This window comes from Ostrea edulis, chromosome 3 (assembly GCF_947568905.1).
Source record: "Ostrea edulis chromosome 3, xbOstEdul1.1, whole genome shotgun sequence".
Taxonomy (NCBI): domain Eukaryota; kingdom Metazoa; phylum Mollusca; class Bivalvia; order Ostreida; family Ostreidae; genus Ostrea; species Ostrea edulis.
Window position 1 is genome coordinate 46,921,103 of NC_079166.1, and position 18,399 is coordinate 46,939,501.

Here is an 18,399-nt window from a genome sequence, read left to right on the forward strand (position 1 = left end):
AAAGTAACGTATGTTTCTTATTTTTCCTTTCATTACTATAAACACATCATTTCTATTCAAAAATGGAAAGAAACATATTTACACAATCTGTTTACAATAATAATGTAAAGAAAATGTTTAATTTCCCAACATTTTGATTAAATGTATACCGAATCTTATGTTTTTGTTGCTTATTTTGGAATACCTTTCCATATAAACTGTCAGTAAAATCCACCACGCGGTGTTATGAATGAATATTTAACGTGAACCTTAAGACGTAGATATCCCCTATTGATTTTGAGGTCAGAAGGACAAAGGTTAAACTACTCTGGACATAAGATATTGTCCGTTGAGAAGTCTTTGCTTGATAGACATCAAACTTGAAACACTGGTGCCCCCTTATGAATAGATGGCCCCCATTGAATTTCAAGTCACAAGGTCAAAGGTCATACAAAATGACCAGTTGCTTATTGTGACGTGTAACCGAGCGGATTCAACAAAATTATTCAAATACAATAAAAAATAATACACTATTTTCCACAATTTAAACTGAGCTAACTGCTCAAAAAACTGATTTGTTCTGATTCGTGGGATAAGCCCAGATAACTTCTGAAAACCGTTAAAGAAACAAAAATAATAAAACAATCAATTACAACTTTGAGACGGAGCAATGATTCTTAGCTAATAAAAAAAAACTCTAAATGGGATGGGGAAACTTGTTGATTCAGATGCTGGCTCACTTAACTAAGTATGTATCTTTTATTATAAAGATTGTCCTTATTATTAGGGAGATAGGGAAGGAAAAGCTTGTTCAGCCACGTCTAATCCCTGTCTTACTTAAGGTGTTTTCAGCTTGTCTTCTACCAACGAAGTGAGGAGCTGCAGTGACTGCGCTCTTTATATACTACCTAGACTGATTTTGATTGACTGATAACCTTTCTTGATTTTCAATGCATAAATGAGTTCTAACATATTAATCTGAATTTTCTCCGATCATCACATTATCCACGCCTCAATTTTCATGTGTCCCAAATGACAAAAAAAAAAAAAAAACGAATTTTTTAAACATGATTTAGTTTTCTTTAAAAAAAAATGTACATAAAAGTGACAACAGGTGAAAAATACAATTTCCAACAAAAGCTTCCCAAAAATCCACTGCAGTTAAGTCTATCTCGACTATCTTGACAACAAAGTCAATGTTGGCTCATTTTTATATAGAAACTACAATTATGTTATTCATGATTCTTTAGATCATGCTAATTGACAGCTGATAAAGTTTAAAATTCTTAAGTCTCTAGTCCACCCACTCCTCAACCATCTCAACTCTCTCCATCTCTCTGTCTCCTTATTTCCATCTTGCAGTGGTCCACACCACTTTTCTCTTTGTCATCATTGTTTGGACACCAACATGAACTCTTGTGGTTATCTACGGAGTTTAGGCTACTGGAACTTGCTCGATCTGTGGTTTCCCAAGCTTGAATACTTCATCTACCATCTGGGATGGTCTTGGTAGCTTTGGCCTAGGCAGGAAAAGGTTCACTGCCTTTACAGTCTTCTGCAAGGTAGACTGGAACTTTTCGTCTCCAATCTTCCTCTTGGGAACTTGGACAGGTGTCGGTTCTCTCGGCTTCCTAACAGTTCTGCCGACTTCTAATTCAGAGGACTTCTCATCACCTGACGTTGGTACTTTTTTCTGGTTCGGGCTCTTCTGAACTTATTTCTTCAATATCAGAATTTTCCGACACATCGCCGATGAGACTTTGAACTTCTGAGGGACAAGGTGAGCTAACAGCATATTTCACCGACTCTTTACTCTCTAGATCGTGTACTCGAGTTTCCTGAGAGTGCCTCTTTTTATGCCTCGCCAAATTAGCATTCTTGTTTGTGTTGTAACTGCATTCTTCACAATGAAATCTTTTCTCTATTTGTCTCAATCCACGTTCACTTATGTGAATATTTAGCTCATCTAGATCCATGGTCTAAAAGGGACACACAGGGCACTTGGTTTGTTTTCTAGGAGTAGTCTTCGTAAGAGGCATAGTTGAGCCTAAAAAAATAAAAATATTATTATATTGAGTACCTAATTGAACAACTTATTTATTTTCATTGCTTTATGAATCATTTACGACGTAGTCGTTCAACCATTGTGAAGGACGTCTAACTCGGCCACGAGTGTTTGGTAATGAGACATTGCTGGGATTATATAATTCATATTCCAACTCGTTTTCAGGTTTACGAAGAATATCTTCATCACTGAGTGATGCATCTTTAACTGAGATTTCTGCTCTTGTCTCCGTGTTTTCGTTTTGTAGCACTTGCTCTCTCTCTTTATTCTCATTCTGTCAACATGATTGATCTGAGATCGACCTCGATGACCGCAATCAACTCCATAGTTCACGTCTGTGAATTTTCTTAAGACTTTGAACGGCCCTTTCGAAAAACTTGTAAATTTTGGAGATTGTCCTGGTTTATATATTGGGAAGAACACATATACTTCATCACCAGGTTTGAATTTTTGCCAGTTAAGCTTATGATCGTGCAAAGATTTTTGTCGTAGCATTGCTTCATTAGCATTTTGTCTAGCTATTCTGTGAGCAATCTCCATTCGCTCTTTTAATTCCAAAGCCCATTGATTTTTTGGAATTTTCTTTATGCTAGTTGGCATTTCATACATGAGGTCAATTGGTGTTCCTACTTCTCTTCCGAGCATTAAGTAGTTAGGAGTGCATCCTGTCGTTTCGTGTTCTACTGACCTATATGCCATCATGAGAAATGGAAGGTTATCATCCCAGTCTGTGTGGTGCTCATTTACATATGAACTGAGCATGGTAGCAAGAGTTGTTTTGAACCTCTCTACCATACCATCAGATTGGGGGTGGTAGGGGCTTGTATGTGTTTTCTTGATGTGCAAGAGTTTACACATCTCTGTGAAAAGCTTACTTTCAAACTGAGCTCCCTGGTCAGAATGAAGAGTAATGGGTACTCCGAATCGTGTCACTACTTCTTTAACGAATATCTCTGCAACAGTTTTTGCCTCGATATTTGGCACTGCAATGGCTTCGGTCCACTTAGTAAAATAGTCTGATATCACTAAGATGTATTTATTACCCTTTTCTGTTGTAGGTAATTCACCAAGGATGTCCATTGCTACTCGTTCCATTGGTAAACCGGTTCCAACTATTTGTATTGGTGCTCGTTTAGTTTTTGTTGGACACTTGCACTTTGAGCAAACAACACAGCCAGCGATGTATTGGCGTACATCTTTCTGAAGCCCTGGCCAATAGTAAGATTGTCTGATTTTGCTTAGGGTTTTTCTGATGCCTAAATGTCCTGCGGTCTTCTGATCATGACTATACTGGAGGACATTTCTAAGCTGACTCATCGGAATCACTGCTTGAAGAATGTCTTTATCTTTATTTTTCAGTCTTCTGAACAGCATATCATTCTGATTAACAAGCATATCTTCCTGTGCCCAAAGAGATTTGATCATGACTCCTCCTGAGTTGAGGTCTTAGACTGAGGTTGCTTTGTGCTCTCCAGCCATCTGTGGATATCACTTATATCCTTGTCATTCTTCTGAAGTTCACATAATGAGCTGTTATCGTACCGTGAAACAATTTCTTCTACAGACCCTTGCTCAGGGCAGTTGGACTTTAATATCATGAGCTGATGTTTTTCCCACTCCGGATCAAATTTACACTTTTTGCATGGATGTCGACTTAGTGCATCTGCATTCCTATGTTTCGTTTCTGCACGGTGCTCAATGGCTATGCCATACGAGCTTAGAATTTCCAACCACCTGGCTAACTGACCTTCAGGGTTTTTAAACTTTAGCAACCATCGCAGAGGGCTGTTTCCCATAAAGATAGTGGCGAAAATATTTCACGAAGTTCACAATAGCAAGTAACTTTTTTTTTGTCACGCAGTAGTTTCTTTCTGACTTTGTGAGAGATCTGCTTGCATATACTATGACTTGCTCATTGTCATCTTGTATATGGGATAGTACAGCTCCTATTGCATTGTCGCTCGCATCTGTGTCCAAGATGAATGGCTTTGAGAAATCTGGAAAAGCCAGATTTGGTGTATTTGTGAGCTTACTCTTTAGTGCATCAAATGATCCTTGGCATTGTTGTGTCCATACAAAGCCTTTGCTCTTTTCCGTGAGTTTATGTAAGGGTTTAGCGATCGATGCAAAGTATTTTATAAATCTTCTATAATAACTGCATAGACTCAGGAAGGATCTTACTTCAGTTACATTGCTTGGTTCAGGCCAATCTCTTACTGCTTCTATCTTCTTTGGATCTGTTGCAACGCCTTGTTTTGAGATAACGTGACCCAAGTAATCAACTGTTTCCGAAAATAGCAAACATTTGAATGACTTTAGTTTTAGACCTGCTGCTTTCAGCCTGGAAAATATGGTCTCAAGATTCTGCACCATTTCGTCGAATGATTTGGCAATAACAATTATATCATCTAGATATAAAAAGCAGATCTCCCATTGTAGTCCACTTGGTATTGTCTCAACAAGTCTCTCAAAAGTTGCTGGCGCGTTGCATAATCCGAAGGGCATTACTCTGAAATGGAATAGTCCTCTCTTCGTAGCAAATGCTGTTTTTGGTCTGTCTGCGGGGTCCACCTCTACCTGCCAATATCCGGAGCACATATCAAGAGTGGAAAATAAACGAGCTCCTGATAAGTGGTCAAGAGATTCATCGATCCGGGGTAATGGATACGAGTCTTTTATGGTATCGGCATTCAACATCCTGTAATCAACACAGAATCTTGTGGTTCCATCTTTCTTTTTCACTAATACAATGCCAGCTGCCCAGGGGCTCGTTGACGGCTCAATTACACATTGTTCAAGCATCTCGTCTATATGTTTGTCAACTTCATCCCTCATATGGACAGGTATCCTGCGAAGTGGCTCTTTGACTGGTGCAGACTTTCCAGTGTTTATCTTATGCTTGATGATATCTGTTTTCCGAAGTCACTGTCATTAGCAAAAAGAGTAGAATGTTTTAATAACATCTCTCTCAATTTACGTTTTTCCTCTAAGCTTAAATTCTTGCTTGATCTTTTGAACAAAGCATCCAGAGCTGGAGTGAGCTTGCTGTTGTTTTTAGGACTAATCATTTCTGTGTTTTCAATGATATCTCCAACTGGGTCAAAATTGCAATGACTGTTCCTTTATGAAGAACTTTAGAATCTGATGAGCGGTTCATGATTCTAATTGGAAGTTTATCATCTGTATTGACAAGAGCTTTTCCAACAAGCACATTGTCGCTTTTAATAAAGGTCTCATCTGGCTCAATCAATCCAAATCCTTTTGGTCCTATCTCATTTTCTTTGAGACAAGCCTCTCCAAATGTAATAATCTCACTTCTTGGTGGAATGCTCAATGTATTGGCTAGAAAAATCCTATAGCATCCAATTTTGCCTTCAGAGAGCAGTAAAACTTCGTCTCCTCCGACCCAGATCTTCTTGCAGTAAATATCAATAGTGCATCTATTGTTGATCATAAAGTCAAGTCCTAACACACCATCTACTGATAAATCTGCTATTACTGCCGTATTTTCATATACTTGGCTATTTAGTTTAAACTTTAACTCTGTCTTGCGACTTTAATTGGCTCACCATTAGCAGAAAGAATTACTCTATTGAGATCTTGAAGCTCTTCTATATGACCCGAAATCCTTTCAAAAAACTTCTTTGGAAATCAAGGAAACTGTGGCACCAGTATCCACAAGCAAATAGGCTGATGTATTATGTATGAAAGCTTTTACATAAAATCCTGGATCATTGTTTCTGCTTTCTATTCCCACTCGGGCAGCTCTCTTCTTCTTATGATTCTTCGATATAAATTGTTTTGACGATTGTGGATGCTCTTCTGATTTTTCCCCAGATTCTTTAAAGTCTTTCTTATCATTCATTTCTCTTTTTGGGGCTCTGCAGTCTCTTTTGATGTGACCTTTTTCCCGCAGTTATGACAAGTAGCTCGTTTCTTCCAGACATCTAAATTTTCAGTTTCAGTTCTCGGTTTATTGTCTCTCTGGAATCGAAACTGATTTTCTTTTAACTGCTTTATTTCTTGTCTCATGTCCTTCATAAGAACATAAGATTCTCGGCAAGTTTTGTAAGCTCAGAAAGTTCGTTGGTCTTTTCGGTATTACAAATTGGTCTGTAATAGCCTTTCTTTTCTGTGTCTTTCCTTTCTGCTTTTGCATATGCTTCAAGCTCTACAGCATGTCTTATTGCTTCGTTTAAATCTTCCGCCCTTGCTTGTTTGATTCTTAGTCTCATATCTGAGTCACTAAGGGCATCTAGAAATTGCTCCTTAGCAAGGGTTTCTCTTACATCAAATGGTGCAGTAGGGTATGCTAGATTTGTCAGTCTTCTGATGCTTTGTCCAAGTTCTGGCAGAGATTCAGTAGCTTTCTTTGTACGTTCACGAAGCTGTGCTCGATACAGTTCAGTTTGGTTTGGGGGAGCAAATCGTTCGTTAAGTGCTCTGTCTAGTTCATCATAATTGTTCAATGCTTCTCCAGATAAATTACCAAGGACCCCTTGCGCCTGACCTCTCAGTGACACAGCAAGATATAATCCCATTTCAGGTTTGCTCCATCTCCCCAGCATTGCACAGGCATCAAAGTGTGATTTATAGTCTTGCCAAGAGCTCGAGCCGTCGTAAGTGGCGGGTTTTATATTTGGTTTTCCGCCTCCAGATGCTGATATTTGCAGGTCAAATTGGACTGATCGTTCGGGATTATTTACAGGATATTTTTCAGTAGTCATCATCTGCTCACTTTGTCTCCTTTTGTCTCCAGCGTTCTGTTCTTTTGTTTGCCTCCGATATGTAATACCAGTCTCGAATACATCTGGTGAATAAGTTTTCTGCTTAGGTTCTTGTGAGATACGGGCTCAGATCGTACTGATCGGCAATATATTTATCCGTCAGTTTTGTCTTTCCCCTAGAAAATGTTCTCTCTTGATCTCCGTCAGTCGAGTAGGCTGGAAGTTTAGTTTCATCTGCTGTAGATTTTGATAGTCTCGTCGTCTCAAATCCGGAGTCAGTAGAAGCTCTTAAACCACTTGCTTTTGATGTAGAGTGTTCAAGACGCGCCTGCTTTAGAATTTCACTCTCGAGCTCAAAACGAGCTATCTGGGTCTCCAGATGAGCAATAGTTTTCTCATATGCAGAATGGTCCATATCATCCATATTAAACTTTCTGCAGTCTCAAAATTTACAATAGGCACAAAACACTCTCTCGTCTCAGATCGGCTCACTGTCTCAAAATGGCTCAAAATCTCTGTTACTCAACAGGTCTCAATTTGTTTTTATCTCAATATCCGATTATTTATCCCATCGCTGCCACCAAGCTGTAACCGAGCGGATTCACCAAAATTATTCAATTACAATAAATAATAATACACTAAAGTAAAACTATTTTCCATATTTTAACCTGAGCTAACTGCTCAAAAAATGATTTGTTCTGATTCGTGGGATAACCCAGATAACTTCTGAGAACCGTTAAAGAAGCAAAAATAATAAAACAATCAATTACAACTTTGAGACGGAGCAATGATTCTTAGCTAATAAAAAACTCCAAATGGGATGGGAAAACTTGTTGATTCAGATGCTGGCTCACTTAACTAAGTATGTATCTTTTATTATAAAGATTGTCCTTATTATTAGGGAGATAGGGAAGGAAAAGTTTGTTCAGCCACGTCTAATCCCTGTCTTACCTAAGGTGTTTTCAGTTTGTCTTCTACCAACGAAGTGAGGAGCTGCAGTGACTGCGTTCTTTATATACTACCTAGACTGATTTTGATTGGCTGATAACCTTTTTGATTTTCAATGCATAAATGAGTTCTAACATATTATTCTGAAATTTCTCTGATAATCACACTTATAAGTATTTTGAGAGGTCAAACTTACATGCATCATTATGGTAGCCTTTGACCAGTAGTTAAACCCTTATTTTCACTGTCAATACAGACATTCTACCTATTCAGTATTGCCCCACAGGGAACATATAATATTATTTCTAAAACATTTTTTCATGGTTGCTCTTATATTTTAAAACATTTTTTGTTCATGGTAGTTATTCTGCACTTCTGCTCTCACAAGCGCCATTTCTGAAAAAATAAATTCAAAATTAAAAACAATTAGAATAATATTACGTAACGGAATTTCTGGTAACATACGTTATACTCAGATAAAATATTTTTTAATGATTTCTGTATAAGATTGCATAGAACAATCATCAGAGATTAATCCCTTCATTTCTAAGATATATTATGAAAAGATGCTGAATTCCAGCAAATTGATAAATGTAGAGTTGCATAGTTACATGTATCATAAATAAGGGAGTAGCAGAGAAAAGCATGGCCTGTATTTCTTGCAGAGGATATCTGTATATGCTAGTGAATATGGGAACAATAACACATTTGTGTCTTCATAACATAGTTGATATTCAACAAACATATCCTTAATGATATTATTTTGTCAATATGTAGTTCAATATTTGACGTCTAATCAAGCATTTCATTAAGTAATATACGTTACTTTGAGTAACGTATGTTACCAGCGTTCTACTCAATGTAATTCTTACACCAGAGGAATTTCGAGATATTTAGAATACGATATACATTCTTTGATATCAGAAGAACAAATTCAGACCAAAACATTCCATCTGCTTAATCAATATTGTATATCAAACATTGCAGTTGTTGTAGCAGTACTTACTGTAAGAGAAAATTCATCCTAATTCTCAAAGTTTAACACATATTGACTTTCAAACTCAAATGTTCATAGTAGACGTCCATGTCGTATACCACATCATGCAGACAGCTAGTAAACATACGCGGAAAATAGTTATATCATTCCCTTTAGTTAATTTTTCAGTAACGAATGTTACATCACGAATGTTACATCTTGACATGTTTGTCAAATTTCAGACCAACCAATGACTTCTGCAAAAGAAATGTTTATATTTTCATTCTCTGTACACTACGAGATTTTCATAAAAGGGATAACATTTGCTCTGCAAATACGTTTTGATAAAAAGTTTATTGTATCGTATGTTACATTTCTTAAATCGACATGCAAAATTTTGAGAATAATGATAACTTCTCAATGCCACATCCAAATATCGCTTGATGAATATTTTTCCAAAATTTTTGAATATTTTAGCGACAAAATAGATCAAAAACATAAAGATAATACGAGATCTTTGTCCATACATTGGACGTTTAATTGACAATGATCACAGAATATAATCTGGCGACATGGAGTGATATATACACCATTGCTTAAAATCATACGCAAAAGGTGTTAAACTTTTATTGAATGAAAATTTAGGTAATACAAATGATTTTAACGCAAAGAAAATTAAAAAAAAACACGCTCTCAGATTTTTACATTTACGTGTTCAATTTTAAAAATTGAGTCGGTGACAGTCACGTATGTTACAATATTAGGGTATCTAGGCTTCCTACAAAGTTTATAAGTAAAGGGGAAATAAAAAGTATACCATGCCTAAGGAGGTTATGGGTCCATGAATGTATAGCACACAGTAAAAATGATTTGATATAGCTTATTTTCTAATAAAGTGCCGGTGACATCGATTGCACGCTTTTATTGACTTTGAGTATTTAGCCGTCACCAGCTGTAGGTGATGTACCACAAAAAGACTTCCTATGCTCTGCGCACAGTGGCGTAGCACTGGGGGTTCTTTAATGTGCCAACGCCTGTCGCAACACGGGATGTCTGCTTTTAAGGTCACATTATCCGAAAGACCCGTGATTCTCACTTTTAAATAGCCGTGTTTATGGAGAAGTATGAACTATATTTATGTCTAAGGTTTGATGCAGCCATGACACGAGTAGAACTCGAACATGCGACTTAACTGACCTTACGAACCAAAGGGTATATCACTGAACTACCGCGACCGGTTCCATATAGGACTAGTAGAACATATATGTTGCTAGCAATAACGAATCTTGCGCCGGGAGATCCCCCCTTCCTTCACAAATATGATATTTTGTTTATTTTGTATTGTAATTTCGAAAAACAAACCATGCACGTACGTTTTACTTTGTCAGAACGCACTTATTTCAGGGGACTTCGACCTCCCCCTGCAACCCCAATCCCCCACCCACCCACCACCACCACCACCACCCTCCCCACCCCCAAGGCTTTGCCCTGGACTCACTAGTGATCTTAAGATAGTCCCCAGACATCCAGCAGTTTACTGCATCCTTTCGTTCAGAATTATCTAGATCAGCCAGTGGTTAAACACGAGACTAGTTTGAATATGTGGATCACATTAGGCGCATAAAAGCGATAAATTAATTGGGGGTGGGTGGGTGTTACGCCATTGCACATTAGCAAATACGGTACATTCCTGCGAAACGTGGCACCTGAACGTCAAGAGGTCAACTCTTCAACATCTCGCGCATTACCAAATTCGATAAACGATAACTTGAGATTAATCCATTGAATAGTTGTAACAAACCAAACTCGATGTTAACAATTGGTGGGAACCCAAGGGCCGAAGCCCCCCGAATCTACTGAATTCTGATTAAATAAAATGTACATGCTTTCTGGACAGTTTTATTAAAAATTGATCATGGTGGGGGGGGGGGATTCGCTATTGCTAGAGCTAGCTACGTATTTAAAAAAAAATAACTAGTCCTGCATGGACATGGTCGCGGTAGCTCAGTGGTATATCGCTTGGTTTGTGGGCGGAAGGTCGTGAGTTCGAGAACCGCTCCTGCCATTGCCGCATCAAACCTAGGACATAGACAAAGGCAGTGATTGCTCCTTTGCCAAACACTCGGCATTTAAAAGTGAGAATCACGGGTCTTTCCGATATGACCTTAAAACAGATATGTCGCTGCAGGCGCCTGGCACGATAAAGAACTGTCATTGCTACGGCCATGTGCGCTAAGCACGTCTACATTTGTGGTACATTCGTGAACAATTCTCAAAGCAACGTTAACTAATGAAATCCATCGTAACAAATCAAAATAAACATTCTCTGGGATACAATACAAATGAAAAATTATACAATATAAATGGAAAATATAGAATACAAATGAAAAATTATACAATACAAATGGAAATTATACAATACAAATGAAAATTTATGCAATACAAATGGAAAATATAGAATGAAAATAGAAAATTATACATTACAAATGAAAAATATAGAATACAAATGAAAAATTATACAATAAAAACGGAAAACTATACAATACAAATGGAAAATATAGAATACAAATGGAAAATTATAGAATACAAATGGAAAATTATATAATACAAACGGCAAAATATAGAAAACAAATGGAAAATTATACAATACAAATGGAAAATTATACAAAACAAATGGAAAATATAGAATATAAATGGAAAATTATACAATACAAATGGCAAATTATACAATACAAATGGGAAATATAGAATACAAATGGAAAATTATACAATACAAATGGAAAACATCAAATATTGCAACGTTTGACATGCCATAGGTTTAGTACCAACGGAAATGTATTGTCACGAGGAATACTCATGTGAAATATCATTGAAGCTCTAGCACTTACTGTTGGAAAGTTATTAGCAAGGTTAAAGTTTTCAAAAAGTAGGTCAAACTCTAAGGTGGAGGTCACAGGGTAAAATATGTTGGTACCCACGGAAAGGTCTTGTCACAAGGAATACGCATGTGAAATATCAAAGCTCTATCACTTACTATTCAAAAGTTATCAGCAAGGTTAAAGTTTCACACAGAATGACACACAGGACAAAAACAATACCCCCCCCCCCCCCCTCGATCTTCGATCTCGGGGGCATAAAATCGCAGCAACGAGGAGCAATATAAGCACAATGTTAAAGTTTTGACCAAGATGGAGGAAGCGACAGAGGAGCTAAACGAAGAATGGGTACAAAAGGCCAAGCAGAAAATATCGTCAGCTATGGAGATTGTTCAGAATCGGCAAAATCTAATCAGACTGGCTGGAGGGCGGTGGATGAGTATATAAAAACCCCGATAGCGTCGGATTCGGAAGATGAGAAAAATACAGAAAGCTCAAAATCGTGCGGAGAGAAAGATCAAAGAGGAAGAAAAGCGATTCAGGGAACGAAGGGAGATATTGCGCCCCTATTAAAAACCTCCCAGCACCGAGACAATGCCCACGCAAGTTACCTGGAAGTCATGACACTGCTACCGCTGCAACAAAAGGGGGTACTGGAGGAGAGAATGCACAAAGAATCTGGAGGAAAATAAGATAAGTACAAATGTTTCTGAATTACATCAGTTGATAAGAAACACAACGTTGAATTCAGATACAGATTCTTGAGATTCTATTCATGATCAGTCATGCATGAATAGTAGTCCAGTCGGTCGATTGAGAAAAAAATATATAGATCAGTGGTGCGCTATTGGGGCGAACTCATTTATTCTAGAAGTCCTTGAAAGCGAGTAAAAATTGCCTTTATTTTTGGTGTCCCAATGGAAATCCATTCCGACCACGGAAGGTCATTTGAATCTAATATTTTTCAAGAATGATGCAAAATCCTTGGTATTGAGGAAACAGAGACTATCCCTTACAGACCACAATCAGACGGAATGATTGAACGGACCAACCGCACCATTGGAAATATGCTTTCAACATTTGTAAACAGAGACACCCAACAAGATTGGGATGAATACATACCTCTGCTCATGATGACATATAGGTCCTCTATTCATGAATCCAATGGAGTTAGCCCCTGTGAAATGGTGTTCGGCAGACCCATAAACCTACCCATTGACTTGTTCTTGGATCCCTAAAAACTGTAATAGAAATCCAACCCAATAAAGCAGAATATTCATCTCAGCCAGCAAAATAAAAACTTTTCATGAATTTGCAAGAAACAAATTGCAATTATCGTCAAAACATACATGTATGATTAAAGAATCATTTAATAACTTTTAAAGTAATGACTTAACAACAATGCTGATTGGATGAAAAATTCGTTTGATTTCTTAATTTAAAAAAAATTCGTTCGGATTTCATCTGCACTAAGCACTCGGGACTACTTTTCTCTGGAATGCGTCTTCCCCGTTCTAAGTTTAGCCATGTTTATAGAACGCGAATTTTCACACAAGCATTATAAACGCAATGTATTCGTTTGATGCTACTAAATAAAAACATAACCAAAGATATGAATAAAATACAAATTAAATTAATCAACAACACACATGGGCCTAGTGATGACATGGCAGAATAAACAACTTGATGACGTAGGCCACTGACTGGTACAAGTAGACAGATTGTAAACACGAGTTTCCGGTATGTATCGTCTGCTTTACCGACTTCAATAACATGACGGAGCAAGCAGCGACTTTTGATCTGGGAGATATTAATGAAAATGAACTGTATTATATGGGGCTCAGTCAACGAGGGCAATTCAGATAAAGAGGTGTTGAGCTTATTACTTCATATTGGAAAGGAGCCAAGTCTCATTCCACCGTTCCTACGACACAATCAGTGTTCAACATCTCCTCCAACAAACTTCCACCAGAGTTCGTTTGCTCACAAACCAAACTCTTCCACTTAGGCATTATGGGATAGCGATTTCTTAGGCCGCGTATACTGTGACGTCACTGTAGAATGACGAAAAAACATAACGTCAAACGTAAACAACTTTCAAAACAAGAACGTAAACACTAAGTTCATTACTTTACACAATAATTTGAACAGAGTTTCCCTACTTTTTAATGATCTTTTGATCATTTTATGTTTAAAATAAAATCCATACTTTTATATTAATGCTCTTAATATCAATATCTTCAAACTTTTTAACTGCGAACTACTTCTTTATTGTTATTTGCCTGCGTGATAATCGCGGACTCACAATATACAGATCTGTATATTGTGGTGCGTCACATAGGAGAGGTCTATTCGTAGGTGACGTAATGAGGCCTCGACGGGGAGTTTGCTCCTCCAATACAATGCAGCATAAATCCAGTCACCACTTGTTCTCTTCCCTTATATCTAATTCAGCTTTTAACCATTGCATCTTTAATTTGGCGTATAATCATTACGCGCATCGATGAAGTTTTCCGTCCAATTTTTCGTTTGATACTGCATCAAATAAAGAATTATAAGTTTCATTTCTTACCAGAATTTATATAAACCAGTAGATACAGTTTGGTTCTACTCACCCAAGTTTGAAAGACATGGTAAAAAGTTATGCCGACCCCGGGCAGGTCCCTACAACGTCATTAAAAGGACTAATGTTATTTACGAAATACAGAAAACCCCAAAACAAAAAACCCCAAGTGGTTCATCACAACTTATTAACGTAGATCGCGGGTTTGCTTACGTCATCGTTTTCGGGTACGCAAATCCTACGACTCAACGTCTTTTTACGTGCACATTCAATTGTGACGTAACAGTTGTCTGAATAAAGTATACATGGGTCATTGACTGAATATAAAGAACGTAATACTTTACCGATATCACATAAATATTACCAACAGTCATTATCAAAGTAGAACATACTTCGTTTCATTTTGTTAAGTCTTTTCGTTTCCGGTGCAAAATTTCAGCTAGTAATATGTTTTATATTGTTACTGTATAAAAATTAGCAACAGACAACTTGGGGGGGTGAAACAGCTGGCGATGTTGGGAATGCTTTTATAAGCGTTTTTAGAACCCGAGAAAAATCGGACGGGAGTTTCCCAGTTAATGAAAGTTTTAGTCAGAGATTTGACGCGTTTGTGGCGGACATTTGAAAATGGCGAGTTCATAATTTTATTCCTACCCCATCATACGTGAAGATCGGACAACATTGAATAATTAAAAGCGTTGGGCAGGGATATCCTATAAAGAAATGTTTCAATGTGTCCTGCTGCAAATGTCTCTGAAAATATTTCCAGAACCCCTGGGAAAAAATGAGCAGGAGTTGCCTATACGAGAGAGAGAGAGAGAGAGAGAGAGAGAGAGAGAGAGAGAGAGAGAGAGAGAGAGAGAGAGAGAGAGAGTTGATCATATCAACAAATGAATGCCGGTATTAGAGAACAGCAAACTAACAATACATGTATTCTAGCAAAGCTGAACTTTACAACTGCCCACGTCAAGGAGTGTTTGAAACTCGCTGTAAAATTAGCTAGACATGCAGGGCTGACTACTTGTAAAAATTGTTAGCCCTGCCAAAGACCTACCGGGTACTTGCCCTGCATATTTTAAAATTACTTTTACATGTGTCACTACATGTATCTATCTTCTAATGAAGTACGGTGGACCCAATTCGTTCCTAGTACATTATATTGTAATGAAATTTTTATATACGGTAGGATATGCAGTAAAATGTACTAAATTGACGAGGTCTGTCCATGTAGTTACAGGTACAATAATGAAGTTGATTCATCTAAATTTTATTTAGCTGAAATTTTATCACGTCCGATCGGGCGACTATACCAAGAAATTTATTCGCCCGTGGTAAATTACATGAGTCTTGGGCAGTCGGGCGCACGGTTATTTCAAACACTGCAACGGGCTCAAGACTCTAAATGTATAAAGATCAAGAATGTGAAGTTGGTCGAAAATTAGAAAAAATAGTTGACGTTTCAAGTGAATCTGCAATACAAGTTAAAAATAATATTACATAAATATATTGTAAAATAGAAACAACTTTACTTGTATTTCTGGTTAGAATATTAAGACATGATTAAACTACATGTATATGAAATCAAAAATTTAACCTTAATGGGATTCAAAAATAAAATTACACTATTACATGTAAAGCTATATTAGTTTATTCATTGTTAATGCGAGCATGCAATCGCAAAAGAAGAAAAGAATTTCAATTATTAGCCGCGCAACACAATTTAGATATATAGCGCAATATATGTACACATCTATATATATTAAGAAATTTTGCGATAAACATTTTGTAAATAATTGATCATTTTGTCAATACATATTTGATTTCCCTTTCAAAACCAGGAGTCAATAGCGTTGTTTTGAGTTATTTTTGAAGTGATGCATGAAAAGTAAATGAATAACGTTGTTGAATGACGTCGCGAATATTTGTAACGTTATTTGTTTTGTTTTTTTCATAAATATTTTTCAAATTATTTTTGTTTCGCTTTGATATTAATATCATCAAGATGAACAGCACCAACTTCTGTCTATTTTAAGTTGAATTGTGCAATGAATAAAGTCAATCACTATTATTTTCTATATAATTCAATGGAAAACAGTGTCGCTACCGTTAAAACAATGGTATGTTGAAGACGTGATTACCAAAAACTGTGCTGATGAATGAAAAAACAATTTTCACAGAGTACTATATACATTGTCAAGATACATCGGTCAAATTTTCAAATGGGGTTTTCGAGTGAGAAAAAAAGGTCTGTAATCCCACGACCTACGTTAAGACCCTATCATTAACCCCAACTCCTTCCCCCTAGTTTGTTGATGATTACATTCCATTCCCTACTAATTTGTTTTATCCGCAAAGTACATCTGGTGCATCAAAATTGGTACCGTATAAGTTTTACATTATGACCCCTGGTTCGAGGCCTCTGCTGGTGGACTGTTAGTCCCCGAGGGTCTCTACAGCCCTGTAGCTAAGTACTTCGTTACTAGCTTGAAAATACGGATGTATATTGAATTGCTGCTACAAAATTTAGAAATTCATTTCAAAATTAAGGATTATCTCCCTCATGAATAGCTCTTATCCTTAGACGAATTTGACTCCACTTTTTGGCACACTGTTTTCCCCTATAATAGCTCTAAAACTTCATTGTTATTTCGGATTTCAAACATTTCGGTTGAGCATCACTGAAGAGACATTATTTGTCAAAATGCGCATCTGGTGCATCAAAATTGGTACCGTATAAGTTTTACATTTATGAGATTATAATCCCCTTTCAAATTAAGCAAAACATATCCTTATTTGTAGATTCAGAGATATTGTGTGGAATCTGTGATGCAGAATGTGGCTTACCTTCCCACTGTGACTGGGGTACATTCGGGATTCGACCACAAATGTTCTTCATGTGGTATTGTCTTAACAGAAGGGACAACAGGCATGGATGCCCAACTACTCCATGAGTATCGTGATTGATTGAATATTGTTTTATGTCCCTCTCGAGAATATTTCACTCATATGGAGACGTCACCACTGCCGGTGAAGGGCTGCAAAATTTAGGCCTATTCTCGGCGCTTATGTCCTTTGAGCAGGGAGGGATTTTTATCGTGCCACACCTGCTGTGACAAGGGCCGTCGATTCTTGTGGTCTCATCCGAAGGACCGCCCCATTTAGTTGCCTTCTACGATAAGCAAGAAGTACTGAGGACCTATTCTAACCCGGATCCCGAAGGGAATCAACCATCTGAAAACCACAGAAAGGATGCTGAACTGAAGACTTCAAATCCTGCCACAAATCAGTTGACAGGTGCTGACAAAGAGCTAAATGACCTATGTCCAGACAACTTACACAAAGATTTGGCCCCATCAACATCAACTAAGCAATCGGAACATCACGAAAACAATGCTGTTGAACCTCTAACTCCAGTTCCATATGTAAACTCAAACAAGAGGCCCAAGGGCCACATCGCTCACCTGAGTTACCTTTGCCCATATCTCAAGACTTTCCATATATATTTGCATGCAAAACCTTAGTCCTTATTGTGGTCCCAACCTACCCCTGGATGTCATGATTTTTACAAACTTGAATCTACACTATGTCAGGAAGCTTTCATGTAAATCTCAGCTCTTCTGGCTCATTGATTCTTGAGAAGATGAATTTTAAAGATTTCTCTATTTATTCTCATGTAAAACTTTGATCCCCTATTGTGGCCCCGACATACCCCGGGGGACATGATTTGAACCAACTTGAATCTGCACTATGTCTGGAAGCTTCCATGTAAATTTCAGCTCTTCTGGCTCATTGGTTCTTGAGAAGATGATTTTTAAATATTTTCTCTATTTATGCTTAATTAAAACTTTGATCCCCTATTGTGGCCCCAATCTACCCTCGGGGTCCGTGATTTGAACAAACTTGAATCTGCCCTGTCAGGAAGCTTTCATGTAAATTTCAGCTCTTCCGACTCATTGGCTCTTTAGAAAAAGATTTATATTTCTACGTAAAACTTTGATCCCCTATTGTGGCCCCAATCTACACCCGGGGCCATGATTTGAACAAATTTGAATCTACACTATGCCAGGAAGCTTTCATATAAATTTCAACTCTTCTGGCTCATTGGTTCTTGAGAAGATTTTCAAAGATTTTTCCTATATACTTGTATGTAAAACTTTGATCCCCTATTGTGGTCCTAACCTACCCCCGGGGGCAATTTGCACAAACTTGAATCTGCACTATGTCAGGAAGCTTTCATGAAAATTTCAGCTCCTCTGGCCTAGTGG

At 37.4% G+C, this 18,399-nt stretch overlaps 2 protein-coding genes across 4 annotated transcripts in view; both read left to right on the forward strand.

Moving 5' to 3' along the window:
• The window catches only part of LOC125677208 (platelet endothelial aggregation receptor 1-like), a 44,676-nt gene extending 44,523 nt beyond the window's left edge, over positions 1-153 (forward strand). The window contains exon 4 of the mRNA XM_056157991.1: positions 1-153. This exon is cut by the window's left edge and continues 3,553 nt beyond it. The gene's annotated coding sequence lies outside the window, so the exon portion shown is untranslated.
• LOC125677196 (platelet endothelial aggregation receptor 1-like) overlaps positions 1-18,399 on the forward strand; it is a 351,642-nt gene that overhangs the window by 117,265 nt on the left and 215,978 nt on the right. The window lies entirely within an intron of this gene.